This window comes from Strix uralensis, unplaced genomic scaffold, assembly GCF_047716275.1.
Source record: "Strix uralensis isolate ZFMK-TIS-50842 unplaced genomic scaffold, bStrUra1 scaffold_35, whole genome shotgun sequence".
NCBI lineage: Eukaryota > Metazoa > Chordata > Aves > Strigiformes > Strigidae > Strix > Strix uralensis.
Window position 1 is genome coordinate 206,851 of NW_027436710.1, and position 23,376 is coordinate 230,226.

Genomic DNA, 23,376 nt, shown 5'->3' on the forward strand with positions numbered 1-23,376 from the left:
GCACCTTCTCTGTGCCTGTTCACATTCCTTCGCAGAATCGCTTTTGTGCAGAAAACAGTAACACTTGTTCAGAACGAAAGAAAGCACAGAGCCCCAGATTTTATGTTGTCCTGGAGAGCTTGCAGAGCACTGGGGAAAGGCAGGCAGAGAATTCCCTGCTAGCACCTTCTCTGTGCCTGGGAAGCAGAAGTGTTCACATTGCTTCGCAGAATAGCTTTTGTGCAGAAAACAGTAACACTTGTTCAGAACGAAAGAAAGCACAGAGCCCCAGATTTGCTGTTGTCCTGGAGAGCTTGCAGAGCACTGGGGAAAGGCAGGCAGAGAATTCCCTGCTAGCACCTTCTCTGTGCCTGTTCACATTGCTTCGCAGAATCGCTTTTGTGCAGAAAACAGTAACACTTGTTCAGCACGAAAGAAAGCACAGAGCCCCAGATTTTATGTTGTCCTGGAGAGCTTGCAGAGCACTGGGGAAAAGCAGGCAGAGAATTCCCTGCTAGCACCTTCTCTGTGCCTGGGAAACAGAAGTGTTCCCATTGCTTCGCAGAATCGCTTTTGTGCAGAAAACAGTAACACTTGTTCAGAACGAAAGAAAGCACAGAGCCCCAGATTTTATGTTGTCCTGGAGAGCTTGAAGAGCACTGGGGAAAGGCAGGCAGAGAATTCCCTGCTAGCACCTTCTCTGTGCCTGGGAAGCAGAAGTGTTCACATTGCTTCGCAGAATCACTTTTGTGCAGAAAACAGTAACACTTGTTCAGAACGAAAGAAAGCACAGAGCCGCAGATTTTATGTTGTCCTGGAGAGCTTGCAGAGCACTGGGGAAAGGCAGGCAGAGAATTCCCTGCTAGCACCTTCTCTGTGCCTGTTCACATTGCTTCGCAGAATCGCTTTTGTGCAGAAAACAGTAACACTTGTTCAGCACGAAAGAAAGCACAGAGCCCCAGATTTTATGTTGTCCTGGAGAGCTTGCAGAGCACTGGGGAAAAGCAGGCAGAGAATTCCCTGCTAGCACCTTCTCTGTGCCTGGGAAGCAGAAGCGTTCACATTGCTTCGCAGAATCGCTTTTGTGCAGAAAACAGTAACACTTGTTCAGAACGAAAGAAAGCACAGAGCCCCAGATTTTATGTTGTCCTGGAGAGCTTGCAGAGCACTGGGGAAAGGCAGGCAGAGAATTCCCTGCTAGCACCTTCTCTGTGCCTGGGAAGCAGAAGTGTTCACATTGCTTCGCAGAATCGCTTTTGTGCAGAAAACAGTAACACTTGTTCAGAACGAAAGAAAGCACAGAGCCCCAGATTTTATGTTGTCCTGGAGAGCTTGCAGAGCACTGGGGAAAGGCAGGCAGAGAATTCCCTGCTAGCACCTTCTCTGTGCCTGTTCACATTGCTTCGCAGAATCGCTTTTGTGCAGAAAACAGTAACACTTGTTCAGAACGAAAGAAAGCACAGAGCCCCAGATTTTATGTTGTCCTGGAGAGCTTGCAGAGCACTGGGGAAAAGCAGGCAGAGAATTCCCTGCTAGCACCTTCTCTGTGCCTGGGAAGCAGAAGTGTTCACATTGCTTCGCAGAATCGCTTTTGTGCAGAAAACAATAACACTTGTTCAGAACGAAAGAAAGCACAGAGCCCCAGATTTTATGTTGTCCTGGAGAGCTTGCAGAGCACTGGGGAAAAGCAGGCAGAGAATTCCCTGCTAGCACCTTCTCTGTGCCTGGGAAGCAGAAGTGTTCACATTGCTTCGCAGAATCGCTTTTGTGCAGAAAACAGTAACACTTGTTCAGCACGAAAGAAAGCACAGAGCCCCAGATTTTATGTTGTCCTGGAGAGCTTGCAGAGCACTGGGGAAAAGCAGGCAGAGAATTCCCTGCTAGCACCTTCTCTGTGCCTGGGAAACAGAACTGTTCACATTGCTTCGCAGAATCGCTTTTGTGCAGAAAACAGTAACACTTGTTCAGAACGAAAGAAAGCACAGAGCCCCAGATTTTATGTTGTCCTGGAGAGCTTGCAGAGCACTGGGGAAAGGCAGGCAGAGAATTCCCTGCTAGCACCTTCTCTGTGCCTGTTCACATTCCTTCGCAGAATCGCTTTTGTGCAGAAAACAGTAACACTTGTTCAGAACGAAAGAAAGCACAGAGCCCCAGATTTTATGTTGTCCTGGAGAGCTTGCAGAGCACTGGGGAAAAGCAGGCAGAGAATTCCCTGCTACCACCTTCTCTGTGCCTGGGAAACAGAAGTGTTCACATTGCTTCGCAGAATCGCTTTTGTGCAGAAAACAGTAACACTTGTTCAGAACGAAAGAAAGCACAGAGCCCCAGATTTTATGTTGTCCTGGAGAGCTTGCAGAGCACTGGGGAAAGGCAGGCAGAGAATTCCCTGCTAGCACCTTCTCTGTGCCTGGGAAGGAGAAGTGTTCACATTGCTTCGCAGAATCACTTTTGTGCAGAAAACAGTAACACTTGTTCAGAACGAAAGAAAGCACAGAGCCGCAGATTTTATGTTGTCCTGGAGAGCTTGCAGAGCACTGGGGAAAGGCAGGCAGAGAATTCCCTGCTAGCACCTTCTCTGTGCCTGTTCACATTGCTTCGCAGAATCGCTTTTGTGCAGAAAACAGTAACACTTGTTCAGCACGAAAGAAAGCACAGAGCCCCAGATTTTATGTTGTCCTGGAGAGCTTGCAGAGCACTGGGGAAAAGCAGGCAGAGAATTCCCTGCTAGCACCTTCTCTGTGCCTGGGAAGCAGAAGTGTTCACATTGCTTCGCAGAATAGCTTTTGTGCAGAAAACAGTAACACTTGTTCAGAACGAAAGAAAGCACAGAGCCCCAGATTTTATGTTGTCCTGGAGAGCTTGCAGAGCACTGGGGAAAAGCAGGCAGAGAATTCCCTGCTAGCACCTTCTCTGTGCCTGGGAAGCAGAAGTGTTCACATTGCTTCGCAGAATCGCTTTTGTGCAGAAAACAGTAACACTTGTTCAGAACGAAAGAAAGCACAGAGCCCCAGATTTTATGTTGTCCTGGAGAGCTTGCAGAGCACTGGGGAAAGGCAGGCAGAGAATTCCCTGCTAGCACCTTCTCTGTGCCTGTTCACATTGCTTCGCAGAATCGCTTTTGTGCAGAAAACAGTAACACTTGTTCAGAACGAAAGAAAGCACAGAGCCCCAGATTTTATGTTGTCCTGGAGAGCTTGCAGAGCACTGAGGAAAGGCAGGCAGAGAATTCCCTGCTAGCACCTTCTCTGTGCCTGGGAAGCAGAAGTGTTCACATTGCTTCGCAGAATAGCTTTTGTGCAGAAAACAGTAACACTTGTTCAGAACGAAAGAAAGCACAGAGCCCCAGATTTGCTGTTGTCCTGGAGAGCTTGCAGAGCACTGGGGAAAGGCAGGCAGAGAATTCCCTGCTAGCACCTTCTCTGTGCCTGTTCACATTGCTTCGCAGAATCGCTTTTGTGCAGAAAACAGTAACACTTGTTCAGAACGAAAGAAATCACAGAGCCCCAGATTTTATGTTGTCCTGGAGAGCTTGCAGAGCACTGGGGAAAAGCAGGCAGAGAATTCCCTGCTAGCACCTTCTCTGTGCCTGGGAAGCAGAAGTGTTCACATTGCTTCGCAGAATAGCTTTTGTGCAGAAAACAGTAACACTTGTTCAGAACGAAAGAAAGCACAGAGCCCCAGATTTTATGTTGTCCTGGAGAGCTTGCAGAGCACTGGGGAAAAGCAGGCAGAGAATTCCCTGCTAGCACCTTCTCTGTGCCTGGGAAACAGAACTGTTCACATTGCTTCGCAGAATCGCTTTTGTGCAGAAAACAGTAACACTTGTTCAGAACGAAAGAAAGCACAGAGCCCCAGATTTTATGTTGTCCTGGAGAGCTTGCAGAGCACTGGGGAAAGGCAGGCAGAGAATTCCCTGCTAGCACCTTCTCTGTGCCTGTTCACATTCCTTCGCAGAATCGCTTTTGTGCAGAAAACAGTAACACTTGTTCAGAACGAAAGAAAGCACAGAGCCCCAGATTTTATGTTGTCCTGGAGAGCTTGCAGAGCACTGGGGAAAGGCAGGCAGAGAATTCCCTGCTAGCACCTTCTCTGTGCCTGGGAAGCAGAAGTGTTCACATTGCTTCGCAGAATAGCTTTTGTGCAGAAAACAGTAACACTTGTTCAGAACGAAAGAAAGCACAGAGCCCCAGATTTGCTGTTGTCCTGGAGAGCTTGCAGAGCACTGGGGAAAGGCAGGCAGAGAATTCCCTGCTAGCACCTTCTCTGTGCCTGTTCACATTGCTTCGCAGAATCGCTTTTGTGCAGAAAACAGTAACACTTGTTCAGCACGAAAGAAAGCACAGAGCCCCAGATTTTATGTTGTCCTGGAGAGCTTGCAGAGCACTGGGGAAAAGCAGGCAGAGAATTCCCTGCTAGCACCTTCTCTGTGCCTGGGAAACAGAAGTGTTCCCATTGCTTCGCAGAATCGCTTTTGTGCAGAAAACAGTAACACTTGTTCAGAACGAAAGAAAGCACAGAGCCCCAGATTTTATGTTGTCCTGGAGAGCTTGAAGAGCACTGGGGAAAGGCAGGCAGAGAATTCCCTGCTAGCACCTTCTCTGTGCCTGGGAAGCAGAAGTGTTCACATTGCTTCGCAGAATCACTTTTGTGCAGAAAACAGTAACACTTGTTCAGAACGAAAGAAAGCACAGAGCCGCAGATTTTATGTTGTCCTGGAGAGCTTGCAGAGCACTGGGGAAAGGCAGGCAGAGAATTCCCTGCTAGCACCTTCTGTGTGCCTGTTCACATTGCTTCGCAGAATCGCTTTTGTGCAGAAAACAGTAACACTTGTTCAGCACGAAAGAAAGCACAGAGCCCCAGATTTTATGTTGTCCTGGAGAGCTTGCAGAGCACTGGGGAAAAGCAGGCAGAGAATTCCCTGCTAGCACCTTCTCTGTGCCTGGGAAGCAGAAGCGTTCACATTGCTTCGCAGAATCGCTTTTGTGCAGAAAACAGTAACACTTGTTCAGAACGAAAGAAAGCACAGAGCCCCAGATTTTATGTTGTCCTGGAGAGCTTGCAGAGCACTGGGGAAAGGCAGGCAGAGAATTCCCTGCTAGCACCTTCTCTGTGCCTGGGAAGCAGAAGTGTTCACATTGCTTCGCAGAATCGCTTTTGTGCAGAAAACAGTAACACTTGTTCAGAACGAAAGAAAGCACAGAGCCCCAGATTTTATGTTGTCCTGGAGAGCTTGCAGAGCACTGGGGAAAGGCAGGCAGAGAATTCCCTGCTAGCACCTTCTCTGTGCCTGTTCACATTGCTTCGCAGAATCGCTTTTGTGCAGAAAACAGTAACACTTGTTCAGAACGAAAGAAAGCACAGAGCCCCAGATTTTATGTTGTCCTGGAGAGCTTGCAGAGCACTGGGGAAAAGCAGGCAGAGAATTCCCTGCTAGCACCTTCTCTGTGCCTGGGAAGCAGAAGTGTTCACATTGCTTCGCAGAATCGCTTTTGTGCAGAAAACAATAACACTTGTTCAGAACGAAAGAAAGCACAGAGCCCCAGATTTTATGTTGTCCTGGAGAGCTTGCAGAGCACTGGGGAAAAGCAGGCAGAGAATTCCCTGCTAGCACCTTCTCTGTGCCTGGGAAGCAGAAGTGTTCACATTGCTTCGCAGAATCGCTTTTGTGCAGAAAACAGTAACACTTGTTCAGCACGAAAGAAAGCACAGAGCCCCAGATTTTATGTTGTCCTGGAGAGCTTGCAGAGCACTGGGGAAAAGCAGGCAGAGAATTCCCTGCTAGCACCTTCTCTGTGCCTGGGAAACAGAACTGTTCACATTGCTTCGCAGAATCGCTTTTGTGCAGAAAACAGTAACACTTGTTCAGAACGAAAGAAAGCACAGAGCCCCAGATTTTATGTTGTCCTGGAGAGCTTGCAGAGCACTGGGGAAAGGCAGGCAGAGAATTCCCTGCTAGCACCTTCTCTGTGCCTGTTCACATTCCTTCGCAGAATCGCTTTTGTGCAGAAAACAGTAACACTTGTTCAGAACGAAAGAAAGCACAGAGCCCCAGATTTTATGTTGTCCTGGAGAGCTTGCAGAGCACTGGGGAAAAGCAGGCAGAGAATTCCCTGCTACCACCTTCTCTGTGCCTGGGAAACAGAAGTGTTCACATTGCTTCGCAGAATCGCTTTTGTGCAGAAAACAGTAACACTTGTTCAGAACGAAAGAAAGCACAGAGCCCCAGATTTGCTGTTGTCCTGGAGAGCTTGCAGAGCACTGGGGAAAAGCAGGCAGAGAATTCCCTGCTAGCACCTTCTCTGTGCCTGGGAAACAGAAGTGTTCCCATTGCTTCGCAGAATCGCTTTTGTGCAGAAAACAGTAACACTTGTTCAGAACGAAAGAAAGCACAGAGCCCCAGATTTTATGCTGTCCTGGAGAGCTTGCAGAGCACTGGGGAAAGGCAGGCAGAGAATTCCCTGCTAGCACCTTTTCTGTGCCTGTTCACATTGCTTCGCAGAATCGCTTTTGTGCAGAAAACAGTAACACTTGTTCAGCACGAAAGAAAGCACAGAGCCCCAGATTTTATGTTGTCCTGGAGAGCTTGCAGAGCACTGGGGAAAGGCAGGCAGAGAATTCCCTGCTAGCACCTTCTCTGTGCCTGGGAAGGAGAAGTGTTCACATTGCTTCGCAGAATCACTTTTGTGCAGAAAACAGTAACACTTGTTCAGAACGAAAGAAAGCACAGAGCCGCAGATTTTATGTTGTCCTGGAGAGCTTGCAGAGCACTGGGGAAAGGCAGGCAGAGAATTCCCTGCTAGCACCTTCTCTGTGCCTGTTCACATTGCTTCGCAGAATCGCTTTTGTGCAGAAAACAGTAACACTTGTTCAGCACGAAAGAAAGCACAGAGCCCCAGATTTTATGTTGTCCTGGAGAGCTTGCAGAGCACTGGGGAAAAGCAGGCAGAGAATTCCCTGCTAGCACCTTCTCTGTGCCTGGGAAGCAGAAGCGTTCACATTGCTTCGCAGAATCGCTTTTGTGCAGAAAACAGTAACACTTGTTCAGAACGAAAGAAAGCACAGAGCCCCAGATTTGCTGTTGTCCTGGAGAGCTTGCAGAGCACTGGGGAAAAGCAGGCAGAGAATTCCCTGCTAGCACCTTCTCTGTGCCTGGGAAGCAGAAGTGTTCACATTGCTTCGCAGAATCGCTTTTGTGCAGAAAACAGTAACACTTGTTCAGAACGAAAGAAAGCACAGAGCCCCAGATTTTATGTTGTCCTGGAGAGCTTGCAGAGCACTGGGGAAAAGCAGGCAGAGAATTCCCTGCTAGCACCTTCTTTGTGCCTGTTCACATTGCTTCGCAGAATCGCTTTTGTGCAGAAAACAGTAACACTTGTTCAGACGAAAGAAAGCACAGAGCCCCAGATTTTATGTTGTCCTGGAGAGCTTGCAGAGCACTGGGGAAAAGCAGGCAGAGAATTCCCTGCTAGCACCTTCTCTGTGCCTGGGAAGCACAAGTGTTCACATTGCTTCGCAGAATCGCTTTTGTGCAGAAAACAGTAACACTTGTTCAGAACGAAAGAAAGCACAGAGCCCCAGATTTTATGTTGTCCTGGAGAGCTTGCAGAGCACTGGGGAAAGGCAGGCAGAGAATTCCCTGCTAGCACCTTCTCTGTGCCTGGGAAGCAGAAGTCTTCACATTGCTTCGCAGAATCGCTTTTGTGCAGAAAACAGTAACATTGTTCAGAATGAAAGAAAGCACAGAGCCCCAGATTTTATGTTGTCCTGGAGAGCTTGCAGAGCACTGGGGAAAGGCAGGCAGAGAATTCCCTGCTAGCACCTTCTTTGTGCCTGTTCACATTGCTTCGCAGAATCGCTTTTGTGCAGAAAACAGTAACACTTGTTCAGAACGAAAGAAATCACAGAGCCCCAGATTTTATGTTGTCCTGGAGAGCTTGCAGAGCACTGGGGAAAAGCAGGCAGAGAATTCCCTGCTAGCACCTTCTCTGTGCCTGGGAAGCAGAAGTGTTCACATTGCTTCGCAGAATAGCTTTTGTGCAGAAAACAGTAACACTTGTTCAGAACGAAAGAAAGCACAGAGCCCCAGATTTTATGTTGTCCTGGAGAGCTTGCAGAGCACTGGGGAAAAGCAGGCAGAGAATTCCCTGCTAGCACCTTCTCTGTGCCTGGGAAGCAGAAGTGTTCACATTGCTTCGCAGAATCGCTTTTGTGCAGAAAACAGTAACACTTGTTCAGAACGAAAGAAAGCACAGAGCCCCAGATTTTATGTTGTCCTGGAGAGCTTGCAGAGCACTGGGGAAAGGCAGGCAGAGAATTCCCTGCTAGCACCTTCTTTGTGCCTGTTCACATTGCTTCGCAGAATCGCTTTTGTGCAGAAAACAGTAACACTTGTTCAGAACGAAAGAAAGCACAGAGCCCCAGATTTTATGTTGTCCTGGAGAGCTTGCAGAGCACTGGGGAAAAGCAGGCAGAGAATTCCCTGCTAGCACCTTCTCTGTGCCTGTTCACATTGCTTCGCAGAATCGCTTTTGTGCAGAAAACAGTAACACTTGTTCAGACGAAAGAAAGCACAGAGCCCCAGATTTTATGTTGTCCTGGAGAGCTTGCAGAGCACTGGGGAAAAGCAGGCAGAGAATTCCCTGCTAGCACCTTCTCTGTGCCTGGGAAGCACAAGTGTTCACATTGCTTCGCAGAATCGCTTTTGTGCAGAAAACAGTAACACTTGTTCAGAACGAAAGAAAGCACAGAGCCCCAGATTTTATGTTGTCCTGGAGAGCTTGCAGAGCACTGGGGAAAGGCAGGCAGAGAATTCCCTGCTAGCACCTTCTCTGTGCCTGGGAAGCAGAAGTCTTCACATTGCTTCGCAGAATCGCTTTTGTGCAGAAAACAGTAACATTGTTCAGAATGAAAGAAAGCACAGAGCCCCAGATTTTATGTTGTCCTGGAGAGCTTGCAGAGCACTGGGGAAAGGCAGGCAGAGAATTCCCTGCTAGCACCTTCTTTGTGCCTGTTCACATTGCTTCGCAGAATCGCTTTTGTGCAGAAAACAGTAACACTTGTTCAGAACGAAAGAAATCACAGAGCCCCAGATTTTATGTTGTCCTGGAGAGCTTGCAGAGCACTGGGGAAAAGCAGGCAGAGAATTCCCTGCTAGCACCTTCTCTGTGCCTGGGAAGCAGAAGTGTTCACATTGCTTCGCAGAATCGCTTTTGTGCAGAAAACAGTAACACTTGTTCAGAACGAAAGAAAGCACAGAGCCCCAGATTTTATGTTGTCCTGGAGAGCTTGCAGAGCACTGGGGAAAGGCAGGCAGAGAATTCCCTGCTAGCACCTTCTTTGTGCCTGTTCACATTGCTTCGCAGAATCGCTTTTGTGCAGAAAACAGTAACACTTGTTCAGAACGAAAGAAAGCACAGAGCCCCAGATTTTATGTTGTCCTGGAGAGCTTGCAGAGCACTGGGGAAAAGCAGGCAGAGAATTCCCTGCTAGCACCTTCTCTGTGCCTGTTCACATTGCTTCGCAGAATCGCTTTTGTGCAGAAAACAGTAACACTTGTTCAGACGAAAGAAAGCACAGAGCCCCAGATTTTATGTTGTCCTGGAGAGCTTGCAGAGCACTGGGGAAAAGCAGGCAGAGAATTCCCTGCTAGCACCTTCTCTGTGCCTGGGAAGCACAAGTGTTCACATTGCTTCGCAGAATCGCTTTTGTGCAGAAAACAGTAACACTTGTTCAGAACGAAAGAAAGCACAGAGCCCCAGATTTTATGTTGTCCTGGAGAGCTTGCAGAGCACTGGGGAAAGGCAGGCAGAGAATTCCCTGCTAGCACCTTCTCTGTGCCTGGGAAGCAGAAGTCTTCACATTGCTTCGCAGAATCGCTTTTGTGCAGAAAACAGTAACATTGTTCAGAACGAAAGAAAGCACAGAGCCCCAGATTTTATGTTGTCCTGGAGAGCTTGCAGAGCACTGGGGAAAGGCAGGCAGAGAATTCCCTGCTAGCACCTTCTTTGTGCCTGTTCACATTGCTTCGCAGAATCGCTTTTGTGCAGAAAACAGTAACACTTGTTCAGAACGAAAGAAATCACAGAGCCCCAGATTTTATGTTGTCCTGGAGAGCTTGCAGAGCACTGGGGAAAAGCAGGCAGAGAATTCCCTGCTAGCACCTTCTCTGTGCCTGGGAAGCAGAAGTGTTCACATTGCTTCGCAGAATAGCTTTTGTGCAGAAAACAGTAACACTTGTTCAGAACGAAAGAAAGCACAGAGCCCCAGATTTTATGTTGTCCTGGAGAGCTTGCAGAGCACTGGGGAAAAGCAGGCAGAGAATTCCCTGCTAGCACCTTCTCTGTGCCTGGGAAGCAGAAGTGTTCACATTGCTTCGCAGAATCGCTTTTGTGCAGAAAACAGTAACACTTGTTCAGAACGAAAGAAAGCACAGAGCCCCAGATTTTATGTTGTCCTGGAGAGCTTGCAGAGCACTGGGGAAAGGCAGGCAGAGAATTCCCTGCTAGCACCTTCTCTGTGCCTGTTCACATTCCTTCGCAGAATCGCTTTTGTGCAGAAAACAGTAACACTTGTTCAGAACGAAAGAAAGCACAGAGCCCCAGATTTTATGTTGTCCTGGAGAGCTTGCAGAGCACTGGGGAAAGGCAGGCAGAGAATTCCCTGCTAGCACCTTCTCTGTGCCTGTTCACATTGCTTCGCAGAATCGCTTTTGTGCAGAAAACAGTAACACTTGTTCAGAACGAAAGAAATCACAGAGCCCCAGATTTTATGTTGTCCTGGAGAGCTTGCAGAGCACTGGGGAAAAGCAGGCAGAGAATTCCCTGCTAGCACCTTCTCTGTGCCTGGGAAGCAGAAGTGTTCACATTGCTTCGCAGAATAGCTTTTGTGCAGAAAACAGTAACACTTGTTCAGAACGAAAGAAAGCACAGAGCCCCAGATTTTATGTTGTCCTGGAGAGCTTGCAGAGCACTGGGGAAAAGCAGGCAGAGAATTCCCTGCTAGCACCTTCTCTGTGCCTGGGAAACAGAACTGTTCACATTGCTTCGCAGAATCGCTTTTGTGCAGAAAACAGTAACACTTGTTCAGAACGAAAGAAAGCACAGAGCCCCAGATTTTATGTTGTCCTGGAGAGCTTGCAGAGCACTGGGGAAAGGCAGGCAGAGAATTCCCTGCTAGCACCTTCTCTGTGCCTGTTCACATTCCTTCGCAGAATCGCTTTTGTGCAGAAAACAGTAACACTTGTTCAGAACGAAAGAAAGCACAGAGCCCCAGATTTTATGTTGTCCTGGAGAGCTTGCAGAGCACTGGGGAAAGGCAGGCAGAGAATTCCCTGCTAGCACCTTCTCTGTGCCTGGGAAGCAGAAGTGTTCACATTGCTTCGCAGAATAGCTTTTGTGCAGAAAACAGTAACACTTGTTCAGAACGAAAGAAAGCACAGAGCCCCAGATTTGCTGTTGTCCTGGAGAGCTTGCAGAGCACTGGGGAAAGGCAGGCAGAGAATTCCCTGCTAGCACCTTTTCTGTGCCTGTTCACATTGCTTCGCAGAATCGCTTTTGTGCAGAAAACAGTAACACTTGTTCAGCACGAAAGAAAGCACAGAGCCCCAGATTTTATGTTGTCCTGGAGAGCTTGCAGAGCACTGGGGAAAAGCAGGCAGAGAATTACCTGCTAGCACCTTCTCTGTGCCTGGGAAACAGAAGTGTTCCCATTGCTTCGCAGAATCGCTTTTGTGCAGAAAACAGTAACACTTGTTCAGAACGAAAGAAAGCACAGAGCCCCAGATTTTATGTTGTCCTGGAGAGCTTGAAGAGCACTGGGGAAAGGCAGGCAGAGAATTCCCTGCTAGCACCTTCTCTGTGCCTGGGAAGCAGAAGTGTTCACATTGCTTCGCAGAATCGCTTTTGTGCAGAAAACAGTAACACTTGTTCAGAACGAAAGAAAGCACAGAGCCCCAGATTTTATGTTGTCCTGGAGAGCTTGAAGAGCACTGGGGAAAAGCAGGCAGAGAATTCCCTGCTAGCACCTTCTCTGTGCCTGGGAAACAGAAGTGTTCCCATTGCTTCCCAGAATCGCTTTTGTGCAGAAAACAGTAACAGTTGTTCAGAACGAAGGAAAGCACAGAGCCCCAGATTTTATGTTGTCCTGGAGAGCTTGCAGAGCACTGGGGAAAGGCAGGCAGAGAATTCCCTGCTAGCACCTTCTTTGTGCCTGTTCACATTGCTTCGCAGAATCGCTTTTGTGCAGAAAACAGTAACACTTGTTCAGAACGAAAGAAAGCACAGAGCCCCAGATTTTATGTTGTCCTGGAGAGCTTGCAGAGCACTGGGGAAAGGCAGGCAGAGAATTCCCTGCTAGCACCTTCTCTGTGCCTGGGAAGCAGAAGTGTTCCCATTGCTTCACAGAATCGCTTTTGTGCAGAAAACAGTAACACTTGTTCAGAACGAAAGAAAGCACAGAGCCCCAGATTTGCTGTTGTCCTGGAGAGCTTGCAGAGCACTGGGGAAAGGCAGGCAGAGGATTCCCTGCTAGCACCTTCTCTGTGCCTGTACACATTGCTTCGCAGAATCGCTTTTCTGCAGAAAACAGTAACACTTGTTCAGAACGAAAGAAAGCACAGAGCCCCAGATTTTATGTTGTCCTGGAGAGCTTGCAGAGCACTGGGGAAAGGCAGGCAGAGAATTCCCTGCTAGCACCTTCTCTGTGCCTGTTCACATTGCTTCGCAGAATCGCTTTTGTGCAGAAAACAGTAACACTTGTTCAGAACGAAAGAAAGCACAGAGCCCCAGATTTTATGTTGTCCTGGAGAGCTTGCAGAGCACTGGGGAAAAGCAGGCAGAGAATTCCCTGCTAGCACCTTCTCTGTGCCTGGGAAGCAGAAGTGTTCACATTGCTTCGCAGAATCGCTTTTGTGCAGAAAACAATAACACTTGTTCAGAACGAAAGAAAGCACAGAGCCCCAGATTTTATGTTGTCCTGGAGAGCTTGCAGAGCACTGGGGAAAAGCAGGCAGAGAATTCCCTGCTAGCACCTTCTCTGTGCCTGGGAAGCAGAAGTGTTCACATTGCTTCGCAGAATCGCTTTTGTGCAGAAAACAGTAACACTTGTTCAGCACGAAAGAAAGCACAGAGCCCCAGATTTTATGTTGTCCTGGAGAGCTTGCAGAGCACTGGGGAAAAGCAGGCAGAGAATTCCCTGCTAGCACCTTCTCTGTGCCTGGGAAACAGAACTGTTCACATTGCTTCGCAGAATCGCTTTTGTGCAGAAAACAGTAACACTTGTTCAGAACGAAAGAAAGCACAGAGCCCCAGATTTTATGTTGTCCTGGAGAGCTTGCAGAGCACTGGGGAAAGGCAGGCAGAGAATTCCCTGCTAGCACCTTCTCTGTGCCTGTTCACATTGCTTCGCAGAATCGCTTTTGTGCAGAAAACAGTAACACTTGTTCAGAACGAAAGAAAGCACAGAGCCCCAGATTTTATGTTGTCCTGGAGAGCTTGCAGAGCACTGGGGAAAAGCAGGCAGAGAATTCCCTGCTAGCACCTTCTCTGTGCCTGGGAAGCAGAAGTGTTCACATTGCTTCGCAGAATCGCTTTTGTGCAGAAAACAATAACACTTGTTCAGAACGAAAGAAAGCACAGAGCCCCAGATTTTATGTTGTCCTGGAGAGCTTGCAGAGCACTGGGGAAAAGCAGGCAGAGAATTCCCTGCTAGCACCTTCTCTGTGCCTGGGAAGCAGAAGTGTTCACATTGCTTCGCAGAATCGCTTTTGTGCAGAAAACAGTAACACTTGTTCAGCACGAAAGAAAGCACAGAGCCCCAGATTTTATGTTGTCCTGGAGAGCTTGCAGAGCACTGGGGAAAAGCAGGCAGAGAATTCCCTGCTAGCACCTTCTCTGTGCCTGGGAAACAGAACTGTTCACATTGCTTCGCAGAATCGCTTTTGTGCAGAAAACAGTAACACTTGTTCAGAACGAAAGAAAGCACAGAGCCCCAGATTTTATGTTGTCCTGGAGAGCTTGCAGAGCACTGGGGAAAGGCAGGCAGAGAATTCCCTGCTAGCACCTTCTCTGTGCCTGTTCACATTGCTTCGCAGAATCGCTTTTGTGCAGAAAACAGTAACACTTGTTCAGAACGAAAGAAAGCACAGAGCCCCAGATTTTATGTTGTCCTGGAGAGCTTGCAGAGCACTGGGGAAAAGCAGGCAGAGAATTCCCTGCTACCACCTTCTCTGTGCCTGGGAAACAGAAGTGTTCACATTGCTTCGCAGAATCGCTTTTGTGCAGAAAACAGTAACACTTGTTCAGAACGAAAGAAAGCACAGAGCCCCAGATTTGCTGTTGTCCTGGAGAGCTTGCAGAGCACTGGGGAAAAGCAGGCAGAGAATTCCCTGCTAGCACCTTCTCTGTGCCTGGGAAACAGAAGTGTTCCCATTGCTTCGCAGAATCGCTTTTGTGCAGAAAACAGTAACACTTGTTCAGAACGAAAGAAAGCACAGAGCCCCAGATTTTATGCTGTCCTGGAGAGCTTGCAGAGCACTGGGGAAAGGCAGGCAGAGAATTCCCTGCTAGCACCTTTTCTGTGCCTGTTCACATTGCTTCGCAGAATCGCTTTTGTGCAGAAAACAGTAACACTTGTTCAGCACGAAAGAAAGCACAGAGCCCCAGATTTTATGTTGTCCTGGAGAGCTTGCAGAGCACTGGGGAAAGGCAGGCAGAGAATTCCCTGCTAGCACCTTCTCTGTGCCTGGGAAGGAGAAGTGTTCACATTGTTTCGCAGAATCGCTTTTGTGCAGAAAACAGTAACACTTGTTCAGAACGAAAGAAAGCACAGAGCCGCAGATTTTATGTTGTCCTGGAGAGCTTGCAGAGCACTGGGGAAAGGCAGGCAGAGAATTCCCTGCTAGCACCTTCTCTGTGCCTGTTCACATTGCTTCGCAGAATCGCTTTTGTGCAGAAAACAGTAACACTTGTTCAGCACGAAAGAAAGCACAGAGCCCCAGATTTTATGTTGTCCTGGAGAGCTTGCAGAGCACTGGGGAAAAGCAGGCAGAGAATTCCCTGCTAGCACCTTCTCTGTGCCTGGGAAGCAGAAGCGTTCACATTGCTTCGCAGAATCGCTTTTGTGCAGAAAACAGTAACACTTGTTCAGAACGAAAGAAAGCACAGAGCCCCAGATTTGCTGTTGTCCTGGAGAGCTTGCAGAGCACTGGGGAAAAGCAGGCAGAGAATTCCCTGCTAGCACCTTCTCTGTGCCTGGGAAGCAGAAGTGTTCACATTGCTTCGCAGAATCGCTTTTGTGCAGAAAACAGTAACACTTGTTCAGAACGAAAGAAAGCACAGAGCCCCAGATTTTATGTTGTCCTGGAGAGCTTGCAGAGCACTGGGGAAAAGCAGGCAGAGAATTCCCTGCTAGCACCTTCTTTGTGCCTGTTCACATTGCTTCGCAGAATCGCTTTTGTGCAGAAAACAGTAACACTTGTTCAGAACGAAAGAAAGCACAGAGCCCCAGATTTTATGTTGTCCTGGAGAGCTTGCAGAGCACTGGGGAAAAGCAGGCAGAGAATTCCCTGCTAGCACCTTCTCTGTGCCTGTTCACATTGCTTCGCAGAATCGCTTTTGTGCAGAAAACAGTAACACTTGTTCAGACGAAAGAAAGCACAGAGCCCCAGATTTTATGTTGTCCTGGAGAGCTTGCAGAGCACTGGGGAAAAGCAGGCAGAGAATTCCCTGCTAGCACCTTCTCTGTGCCTGGGAAGCAGAAGTCTTCACATTGCTTCGCAGAATCGCTTTTGTGCAGAAAACAGTAACACTTGTTCAGAACGAAAGAAAGCACAGAGCCCCAGATTTTATGTTGTCCTGGAGAGCTTGCAGAGCACTGGGGAAAGGCAGGCAGAGAATTCCCTGCTAGCACCTTCTCTGTGCCTGTTCACATTCCTTCGCAGAATCGCTTTTGTGCAGAAAACAGTAACACTTGTTCAGAACGAAAGAAAGCACAGAGCCCCAGATTTTATGTTGTCCTGGAGAGCTTGCAGAGCACTGGGGAAAGGCAGGCAGAGAATTCCCTGCTAGCACCTTCTTTGTGCCTGTTCACATTGCTTCGCAGAATCGCTTTTGTGCAGAAAACAGTAACACTTGTTCAGCACGAAAGAAAGCACAGAGCCCCAGATTTTATGTTGTCCTGGAGAGCTTGCAGAGCACTGGGGAAAAGCAGGCAGAGAATTCCCTGCTAGCACCTTCTCTGTGCCTGGGAAACAGAAGTGTTCCCATTGCTTCGCAGAATCGCTTTTGTGCAGAAAACAGTAACACTTGTTCAGAACGAAAGAAAGCACAGAGCCCCAGATTTTATGTTGTCCTGGAGAGCTTGAAGAGCACTGGGGAAAGGCAGGCAGAGAATTCCCTGCTAGCACCTTCTCTGTGCCTGGGAAGCAGAAGTGTTCACATTGCTTCGCAGAATCGCTTTTGTGCAGAAAACAGTAACACTTGTTCAGAACGAAAGAAAGCACAGAGCCCCAGATTTTATGTTGTCCTGGAGAGCTTGCAGAGCACTGGGGAAAAGCAGGCAGAGAATTCCCTGCTAGCACCTTCTCTGTGCCTGGGAAACAGAAGTGTTCCCATTGCTTCCCAGAATCGCTTTTGTGCAGAAAACAGTAACAGTTGTTCAGAACGAAGGAAAGCACAGAGCCCCAGATTTTATGTTGTCCTGGAGAGCTTGCAGAGCACTGGGGAAAGGCAGGCAGAGAATTCCCTGCTAGCACCTTCTCTGTGCCTGGGAAGCAGAAGTGTTCACATTGCTTCGCAGAATCGCTTTTGTGCAGAAAACAGTAACACTTGTTCAGAACGAAAGAAAGCACAGAGCCCCAGATTTTATGTTGTCCTGGAGAGCTTGCAGAGCACTGGGGAAAGGCAGGCAGAGAATTCCCTGCTAGCACCTTCTCTGTGCCTGGGAAGCAGAAGTCTTCACATTGCTTCGCAGAATCGCTTTTGTGCAGAAAACAGTAACATTGTTCAGAATGAAAGAAAGCACAGAGCCCCAGATTTTATGTTGTCCTGGAGAGCTTGCAGAGCACTGGGGAAAGGCAGGCAGAGAATTCCCTGCTAGCACCTTCTTTGTGCCTGTTCACATTGCTTCGCAGAATCGCTTTTGTGCAGAAAACACTAACACTTGTTCAGAACGAAAGAAAGCACAGAGCCCCAGATTTTATGTTGTCCTGGAGAGCTTGCAGAGCACTGGGGAAAAGCAGGCAGAGAATTCCCTGCTAGCACCTTCTCTGTGCCTGGGAAGCAGAAGTGTTCACATTGCTTCGCAGAATAGCTTTTGTGCAGAAAACAGTAACACTTGTTCAGAACGAAAGAAAGCACAGAGCCCCAGATTTTATGTTGTCCTGGAGAGCTTGCAGAGCACTGGGGAAAAGCAGGCAGAGAATTCCCTGCTAGCACCTTCTCTGTGCCTGGGAAGCAGAAGTGTTCACATTGCTTCGCAGAATCGCTTTTGTGCAGAAAACAGTAACACTTGTTCAGAACGAAAGAAAGCACAGAGCCCCAGATTTTATGTTGTCCTGGAGAGCTTGCAGAGCACTGGGGAAAGGCAGGCAGACAATTCCCTGCTAGCACCTTCTCTGTGCCTGTTCACATTCCTTCGCAGAATCGCTTTTGTGCAGAAAACAGTAACACTTGTTCAGAACGAAAGAAAGCACAGAGCCCCAGATTTTATGTTGTCCTGGAGAGCTTGCAGAGCACTGAGGAAAGGCAGGCAGAGAATTCCCTGCTAGCACCTTCTCTGTGCCTGGGAAGCAGAAGTGTTCACATTGCTTCGCAGAATAGCTTTTGTGCAGAAAACAGTAACACTTGTTCAGAACGAAAGAAAGCACAGAGCCCCAGATTTGCTGTTGTCCTGGAGAGCTTGCAGAGCACTGGGGAAAGGCAGGCAGAGAATTCCCTGCTAGCACCTTCTCTGTGCCTGTTCACATTGCTTCGCAGAATCGCTTTTGTGCAGAAAACAGTAACACTTGTTCAGAACGAAAGAAATCACAGAGCCCCAGATTTTATGTTGTCCTGGAGAGCTTGCAGAGCACTGGGGAAAAGCAGGCAGAGAATTCCCTGCTAGCACCTTCTCTGTGCCTGGGAAGCAGAAGTGTTCACATTGCTTCGCAGAATAGCTTTTGTGCAGAAAACAGTAACACTTGTTCAGAACGAAAGAAAGCACAGAGCCCCAGATTTTATGTTGTCCTGGAGAGCTTGCAGAGCACTGGGGAAAAGCAGGCAGAGAATTCCCTGCTAGCACCTTCTCTGTGCCTGGGAAACAGAACTGTTCACATTGCTTCGCAGAATCGCTTTTCTGCAGAAAACAGTAACACTTGTTCAGAACGAAAGAAAGCACAGAGCCCCAGATTTTATGTTGTCCTGGAGAGCTTGCAGAGCACTGGGGAAAGGCAGGCAGAGAATTCCCTGCTAGCACCTTCTCTGTGCCTGTTCACATTCCTTCGCAGAATCGCTTTTGTGCAGAAAACAGTAACACTTGTTCAGAACGAAAGAAAGCACAGAGCCCCAGATTTTATGTTGTCCTGGAGAGCTTGCAGAGCACTGAGGAAAGGCAGGCAGAGAATTCCCTGCTAGCACCTTCTCTGTGCCTGGGAAGCAGAAGTGTTCACATTGCTTCGCAGAATAGCTTTTGTGCAGAAAACAGTAACACTTGTTCAGAACGAAAGAAAGCACAGAGCCCCAGATTTGCTGTTGTCCTGGAGAGCTTGCAGAGCACTGGGGAAAGGCAGGCAGAGAATTCCCTGCTAGCACCTTTTCTGTGCCTGTTCACATTGCTTCGCAGAATCGCTTTTGTGCAGAAAACAGTAACACTTGTTCAGCACGAAAGAAAGCACAGAGCCCCAGATTTTATGTTGTCCTGGAGAGCTTGCAGAGCACTGGGGAAAAGCAGGCAGAGAATTCCCTGCTAGCACCTTCTCTGTGCCTGGGAAACAGAAGTGTTCCCATTGCTTCGCAGAATCGCTTTTGTGCAGAAAACAGTAACACTTGTTCAGAACGAAAGAAAGCACAGAGCCCCAGATTTTATGTTGTCCTGGAGAGCTTGAAGAGCACTGGGGAAAGGCAGGCAGAGAATTCCCTGCTAGCACCTTCTCTGTGCCTGGGAAGCAGAAGTGTTCACATTGCTTCGCAGAATAGCTTTTGTGCAGAAAACAGTAACACTTGTTCAGAACGAAAGAAAGCACAGAGCCCCAGATTTTATGTTGTCCTGGAGAGCTTGAAGAGCACTGGGGAAAAGCAGGCAGAGAATTCCCTGCTAGCACCTTCTCTGTGCCTGGGAAACAGAAGTGTTCCCATTGCTTCCCAGAATCGCTTTTGTGCAGAAAACAGTAACAGTTGTTCAGAACGAAGGAAAGCACAGAGCCCCAGATTTTATGTTGTCCTGGAGAGCTTGCAGAGCACTGGGGAAAGGCAGGCAGAGAATTCCCTGCTAGCACCTTCTCTGTGCCTGGGAAGCAGAAGTGTTCACATTGCTTCGCAGAATCGCTTTTGTGCAGAAAACAGTAACACTTGTTCAGAACGAAAGAAAGCACAGAGCCCCAGATTTTATGTTGTCCTGGAGAGCTTGCAGAGCACTGGGGAAAGGCAGGCAGAGAATTCCCTGCTAGCACCTTCTTTGTGCCTGTTCACATTGCTTCGCAGAATCGCTTTTGTGCAGAAAACAGTAACACTTGTTCAGAACGAAAGAAAGCACAGAGCCCCAGATTTTATGTTGTCCTGGAGAGCTTGCAGAGCACTGGGGAAAGGCAGGCAGAGAATTCCCTGCTAGCACCTTCTCTGTGCCTGGGAAGCAGAAGTGTTCCCATTGCTTCACAGAATCGCTTTTGTGCAGAAAACAGTAACACTTGTTCAGAACGAAAGAAAGCACAGAGCCCCAGATTTGCTGTTGTCCTGGAGAGCTTGCAGAGCACTGGGGAAAGGCAGGCAGAGGATTCCCTGCTAGCACCTTCTCTGTGCCTGTACACATTGCTTCGCAGAATCGCTTTTGTGCAGAAAACAGTAACACTTGTTCAGACAAAAGAAAGCACAGAGCCCCAGATTTTATGTTGTCCTGGAGAGCTTGCAGAGCACTGGGGAAAGGCAGGCAGAGAATTCCCTGCTAGCACCTTCTCTGTGCCTGGGAAGCAGAAGTGTTCACATTGCTTCGCAGAATCGCTTTTCTGCAGAAAACAGTAACACTTGTTCAGAACGAAAGAAAGCACAGAGCCCCAGATTTTATGTTGTCCTGGAGAGCTTGCAGAGCACTGGGGAAAGGCAGGCAGAGAATTCCCTGCTAGCACCTTCTCTGTGCCTGTTCACATTGCTTCGCAGAATCGCTTTTGTGCAGAAAACAATAACACTTGTTCAGCACGAAAGAAAGCACAGAGCCCCAGATTTTATGTTGTCCTGGAGAGCTTGCAGAGCACTGGGGAAAAGCAGGCAGAGAATTCCCTGCTAGCACCTTCTCTGTGCCTGGGAAACAGAAGTGTTCCCATTGCTTCGCAGAATCGCTTTTGTGCAGAAAACAGTAACACTTGTTCAGAACGAAAGAAAGCACAGAGCCCCAGATTTTATGTTGTCCTGGAGAGCTTGCAGAGCACTGGGGAAAGGCAGGCAGAGAATTCCCTGCTAGCACCTTTTCTGTGCCTGTTCACATTGCTTCGCAGAATCGCTTTTGTGCAGAAAACAGTAACACTTGTTCAGCACGAAAGAAAGCACAGAGCCCCAGATTTTATGTTGTCCTGGAGAGCTTGCAGAGCACTGGGGAAAAGCAGGCAGAGAATTCCCTGCTAGCACCTTCTCTGTGCCTGGGAAGCAGAAGCGTTCACATTGCTTCGCAGAATCGCTTTTGTGCAGAAAACAGTAACACTTGTTCAGAACGAAAGAAAGCACAGAGCCCCAGATTTGCTGTTCTCCTGGAGAGCTTGCAGAGCACTGGGGAAAAGCAGGCAGAGAATTCCCTGCTAGCACCTTCTCTGTGCCTGGGAAGCAGAAGTGTTCACATTGCTTCGCAGAATCGCTTTTGTGCAGAAAACAGTAACACTTGTTCAGAACGAAAGAAAGCACAGAGCCCCAGATTTTATGTTGTCCTGGAGAGCTTGCAGAGCACTGGGGAAAAGCAGGCAGAGAATTCCCTGCTAGCACCTTCTTTGTGCCTGTTCACATTGCTTCGCAGAATCGCTTTTGTGCAGAAAACAGTAACACTTGTTCAGAACGAAAGAAAGCACAGAGCCCCAGATTTTATGTTGTCCTGGAGAGCTTGCAGAGCACTGGGGAAAAGCAGGCAGAGAATTCCCTGCTAGCACCTTCTCTGTGCCTGTTCACATTGCTTCGCAGAATCGCTTTTGTGCAGAAAACAGTAACACTTGTTCAGACGAAAGAAAGCACAGAGCCCCAGATTTTATGTTGTCCTGGAGAGCTTGCAGAGCACTGGGGAAAAGCAGGCAGAGAATTCCCTGCTAGCACCTTCTCTGTGCCTGGGAAGCACAAGTGTTCACATTGCTTCGCAGAATCGCTTTTGTGCAGAAAACAATAACACTTGTTCAGAACGAAAGAAAGCACAGAGCCCCAGATTTTATGTTGTCCTGGAGAGCTTGCAGAGCACTGGGGAAAAGCAGGCAGAGAATTCCCTGCTAGCACCTTCTCTGTGCCTGGGAAGCACAAGTGTTCACATTGCTTCGCAGAATCGCTTTTGTGCAGAAAACAGTAACACTTGTTCAGAACGAAAGAAAGCACAGAGCCCCAGATTTTATGTTGTCCTGGAGAGCTTGCAGAGCACTGGGGAAAGGCAGGCAGAGAATTCCCTGCTAGCACCTTCTCTGTGCCTGTTCACATTCCTTCGCAGAATCGCTTTTGTGCAGAAAACAGTAACACTTGTTCAGAACGAAAGAAAGCACAGAGCCCCAGATTTTATGTTGTCCTGGAGAGCTTGCAGAGCACTGGGGAAAGGCAGGCAGAGAATTCCCTGCTAGCACCTTCTTTGTGCCTGTTCACATTGCTTCGCAGAATCGCTTTTGTGCAGAAAACAGTAACACTTGTTCAGAACGAAAGAAATCACAGAGCCCCAGATTTTATGTTGTCCTGGAGAGCTTGCAGAGCACTGGGGAAAAGCAGGCAGAGAATTCCCTGCTAGCACCTTCTCTGTGCCTGGGAAGCAGAAGTGTTCACATTGCTTCGCAGAATAGCTTTTGTGCAGAAAACAGTAACACTTGTTCAGAACGAAAGAAAGCACAGAGCCCCAGATTTTATGTTGTCCTGGAGAGCTTGCAGAGCACTGGGGAAAGGCAGGCAGAGAATTCCCTGCTAGCACCTTCTCTGTGCCTGGGAAGCAGAAGTGTTCACATTGCTTCGCAGAATAGCTTTTGTGCAGAAAACAGTAACACTTGTTCAGAACGAAAGAAAGCACAGAGCCCCAGATTTGCTGTTGTCCTGGAGAGCTTGCAGAGCACTGGGGAAAGGCAGGCAGAGAATTCCCTGCTAGCACCTTCTCTGTGCCTGGGAAACAGAAGTGTTCCCATTGCTTCGCAGAATCGCTTTTGTGCAGAAAACAGTAACACTTGTTCAGAACGAAAGAAAGCACAGAGCCCCAGATTTTATGTTGTCCTGGAGAGCTTGCAGAGCACTGGGGAAAGGCAGGCAGAGAATTCCCTGCTAGCACCTTTTCTGTGCCTGTTCACATTGCTTCGCAGAATCGCTTTTGTGCAGAAAACAGTAACACTTGTTCAGCACGAAAGAAAGCACAGAGCCCCAGATTTTATGTTGTCCTGGAGAGCTTGCAGAGCACTGGGGAAAAGCAGGCAGAGAATTCCCTGCTAGCACCTTCTCTGTGCCTGGGAAACAGAAGTGTTCCCATTGCTTCGCAGAATCGCTTTTGTGCAGAAAACAGTAACACTTGTTCAGAACGAAAGAAAGCACAGAGCCCCAGATTTTATGTTGTCCTGGAGAGCTTGAAGAGCACTGGGGAAAGGCAGGCAGAGAATTCCCTGCTAGCACCTTCTCTGTGCCTGGGAAGCAGAAGTGTTCACATTGCTTCGCAGAATCGCTTTTGTGCAGAAAACAGTAACACTTGTTCAGAACGAAAGAAAGCACAGAGCCCCAGATTTTATGTTGTCCTGGAGAGCTTGCAGAGCACTGGGGAAAAGCAGGCAGAGAATTCCCTGCTAGCACCTTCTCTGTGCCTGGGAAACAGAAGTGTTCCCATTGCTTCCCAGAATCGCTTTTGTGCAGAAAACAGTAACAGTTGTTCAGAACGAAGGAAAGCACAGAGCCCCAGATTTTATGTTGTCCTGGAGAGCTTGCAGAGCACTGGGGAAAGGCAGGCAGAGAATTCCCTGCTAGCACCTTCTCTGTGCCTGGGAAGCAGAAGTGTTCACATTGCTTCGCAGAA